Source organism: Moschus berezovskii, chromosome 9 (genome assembly GCF_049115385.1).
Source record: "Moschus berezovskii isolate FMDL1 chromosome 9, NW_MosBer_1.0, whole genome shotgun sequence".
NCBI lineage: Eukaryota > Metazoa > Chordata > Mammalia > Artiodactyla > Moschidae > Moschus > Moschus berezovskii.
The window spans coordinates 105,649,976-105,654,206 of record NC_142468.1 but is presented as its reverse complement, the minus strand read 5'-3'; the positions used below and the strand labels follow the sequence as shown (position 1 = coordinate 105,654,206).

Here is a 4,231-nt window from a genome sequence, read left to right as displayed (position 1 = left end):
ATGTTGAGCTCTAAGCCAACTTTTTCACTCTCCTCTTTCCCTTTCATCAAGAGGCTTTTTAGTTCCTCTTCACTTTCTGCCATAAGGGTGGTGTCATCTGCATATCTGAGGTTATTGATATTTCTCCCGGCAATCTTGATTCCAGCTTGTGCTTCTTCCAACCCAGCATTCCTCATGATGTACTCTGCATATAAGTTAAATAAGCAGTTACAAGATATTAAACATAGTTGCCTTTGCTATAGAATAGTTCCTTGCTGTTTATCTATTTTATATATAGTAATGTGTATGTGTTATTTTTTCTTGATTGAGATTCTTAGTCATATATAAGGAAAATTTTGAAGTTTAGGTATCTATTTCTAATGTGCCTTCTAAAGAAACTGCATCAGTTTTCATTCTTTTTATCAGTGTATGAGTATGACTTTCTCCTCACAGCTTCCTCCATGATGTCATCAATTTTTTGAACCTCTGAAATTTGTTAGTACAGAATAGCACCCAGAGCAATCTTCTCTACATTTCTTTGATTACTAGTGAGAATTTACTTTCATATGACAATCAACTATTGGGACTTATTGTGAGTTCGTTGTCTTATATGTTTTTCTCATTTTAAAATTTGTATATCACATTTCCTTTCTTTATCTTTCTGGAGGAACTGATTCCATAATAGAAATGTTAGTCATCTGTCTGATATTTTATAACTTATTTTTCAGAGTGTGTTTTTTATTTTATAGTGTTTATATATCCATATAAGATATCTATATGTAGATATTTATACAAAATTTTGTATATCCACCTATACCTAAGTATAACAAGACTGAATATTTTGGATAGTGCCAACTATTTTTCCTCCCTCATTTCTTAATAAGAGATATTCTTAGATGAATTTTCCACCTTAAATGTTTGCTTAAATATTATTTTTATTTCTCTTGGTTTGTTACCCTTTTTTGATGTTTAAATATCCTTTTGAAACTTTTTGAGTTTATGATGAGGCAATAATCTACATGTTTCCAAGCTTTATCTGTTGTGCCAACACTATTGGTTGAATAATTCAACTTGTCTACGGATGAAAATGATTATTCAATAGTCTCTTGAAGTCACTCTAAGTTTACCTTCTCCTTCCATTCTTTACATTGAAGCTTTTGTAACTGTTTGAAAGCAAAAAATTATCAGCTGCAACTGAATATCCCCCAGATTTTCTACTACTCTTAGGATAAAAAACAAAGTTCATATCATGGATACAAGATTCCATCCTGTCTGGCCTGTCTCTCCTCCTGAGCTCAATCATTCACCTTCCTTCCTCACTGGCCTTCGTGTCTCAGGGTCTTTACACATGGCATTCCAAAGTCTGCACTACTGTATTTGCTCTTCGAAAATAACTCATATTTAGCAGAGCCTGAGTAAGTATGATGGTGATGTGTCATATTGTTCTCACAGCCCTCTGTTCTTTTCCCAGAAATCAGTTGTCAGAGATGTATCTGTATTTAAATTCATTAAATCTATGTATCTACCTGTAGCTACCCATCTAGATCTAGTCCATTTACTCTCAAAGTCAGAATTACTGTTTCACCTCAGAACCTGACATTGAACTTGGAATATAGTGGATACTCATTAGGAATATCAGTTACACTCATTAGCTGAGTTAGTTGAAGAAATAAATTAATGCATTATATTTTCAGAATATATTAATGGCTGTTAGTGAAGATTTCTGATTTAAAACCATATTTGATAAAAGTTTAAATCTGTTTCTTTAAATAAAAATGTTTCTTAAATGTTTTGGTTATGTTTTGTTTCTAGTCTTTAGGTATCGCCAGACCAAGCCAATGTGTAAAGCAAATGACACTTCTGTGTCTGAATTTGTTTTCCTGGGACTTTCTACCTCTAGACCAGTGCAGCATTTCCTCCTTGCCTTCTCTACAGTGTTTTATGTAATAATTGTTCTAGGGAACTTTCTTGTTGTGCTAACAGTGACCTTTGACCCTCATCTACATTCCCCCATGTACTTCCTTTTAGCCAACCTCTCATTTATTGATTTGTGTTTTTCTGCCATAACAGTTCCTAAGATGATTTCTGACCTGAACTTTGGGCACAAAACCATATCCTTCCAGGGGTGTGTCACCCAGATATTTGTTCTTCACACCCTGGGTGGATCTGAGATGGTGCTGCTCACTGCCACGGCCTTAGACCGATATGTGGCCATATGTAAGCCCCTGCACTACCTGACCATCATGAGCCCACGGGTGTGTCTTTTGCTTCCGTGCGGTGCTTGGGCTATTGGCCTCATTCACTCAGTGGTCCAGTTAGCTTTGTGATCCATTTGCCTTTCTGTGGTCCTAGTGAAATCGACAGCTTTTACTGTGACCTTCCTTGGTTTATCAAGCTTGCTTGCATAGATTCCTACAAAATGGAATTCATGGTCACTGCCAACAGTGGGTTCATATCCATGGGTAATTTCTTCTTGTTGATCATCTCCTATGTTTTCATTCTGGTCACTGTATGGAAACGCTCTTCAGGTGGTTTGCGCAAGGCCCTCTCTACTCTGTCAGCACACATCACTGTGGTGGTTTTGTTCTTTGGACCATGCATCTTTGTTTACATGTGGCCATTTCCCACGGTCCCAGTGGATAAGTTTCTTGCCATTTTAGACTTCTTGGTTACACCCATCCTGAATCCTGCCATTTATACACTGAGAAACAAGGACATGAAGATGGCTATGAGGTGACTGTGTAGTCAGCTTCTGATTTGGAGGAAGATCTCCTAAGTAACTCATGGAAGCCCAATTTCCTCAAACAACTTCATGTAATAAAAATGCTTAAATAAATATATAAAATTTGGAGATTTTTTTTCTAAAGTCACCATTTTATAGTATTCAGCCTAGACTATTTATTATGAGGTTACATTGAACTCTTTAGGTAGCAAGTTGTTTGATAGCCAGATTAATCCCAGGAATTGCTTGGTAGAAATTTTTGAAAAAGTGTCAGTTATACACTTCGAATCTCCCGAGTGTATGGCCTTATACATCACATTTCTTGGATTCAATTAATCAATTTATTTCAATTAATTGAATTAACTTATAACTAATATTGTCAAAAGTTTGAGGGAGTTGTGAAATATCTAACTCTCCTTTGATTTAAAGCTAGGATGTGAAAAAATCATATTTTTTCTGAAAGACAAAACAATGTGTGAGGGAGGATTTACAACCTGCAGAAACAAAACAGGGTAATAGCAGTGGAGTGGACAGGAGATGGATAAGGTAGCATAATAAAGAGAGATTGACAGATGGCAGAAGAAAAGCATTTGGGAGAGTCTCATAATATATTTCATGAGCTTGGCCTCTGGCTACTAATCTCACCCTAGCTTGTCTCAATTTCGGACTCAAGTCATCTACAGTTGGATTTGGACAGGGAAATTTATGAATATGTTGTTATTTTACAATTTTCTGAAATTATGACTTAATCCATCAATGAATATTCCTCCAACATTGGAACATGTTGGTCTGACCATAGCCTGGCTGGTATTATCGTTAGCTAACAGCCATTCTGTCCAAATCATTTGCTGACTATTTTTCTCTAATAACTCATCTTATATAACTCTTTTGTGTCAAAACATGGGTCTCAGTTATATGCTATTGTGTATAACCTGTATAAATAACAAAACTAATTTAATTTATAGTTTGATAACTAGAAGACTGAACCAAATTTCCTGCAAACCTATGAAAGGACCCTATGTTTGAGTACTGTGATCCAAGATTCATTTAAGATTATCAATCAGTTCTACATTTTATATTTTTCCTGTTCACAATTATTTCATTGCTTTTATTTGTGTTTTGAATGGATTCTTGTCAGGTACCTTAAGTAAAGCCAGATTTCTCTTTGGGTAATTTTCCATACTTTTTGAAAATAGCAAGAGAAGGAAGAAGACTAAAGTTCTAAGCATAAAAGTTCTGAAGGGCAAAACTGAATCACCTGAATTCTTTCAGACTGAGGAGAAAAAGATCTAGTAGAATCATCATTCAAACTTGGAAGGGATCTATCCAAGGAACAGGAACAAACCTGAGGTGTACTAAGTCTTATAAAATTTACAATCCAGATTCAAAAAGGCTTTAGTCCTTGATTGGACTGAAGTGATCACACCTTATTCTTTTATGCCTCACAGAAGAGAGAGTAGATAATTTGTGGAGGAATAGGGACTCAGATGGAAAAGATTCCGCCTGGGTTCGATCCCTGGATCAAGAAGA

General features: G+C 35.7%; 1 pseudogene; it reads left to right on the top strand.

Annotated features, from left to right (window-relative positions):
• Positions 1 to 1,817: 1,817 nt before the first annotated feature.
• LOC148776947 (olfactory receptor 4F6-like) lies at positions 1,818 to 2,755 on the top strand (annotated as a pseudogene).
• The last annotated feature ends 1,476 nt before the right edge of the window (positions 2,756 to 4,231 follow it).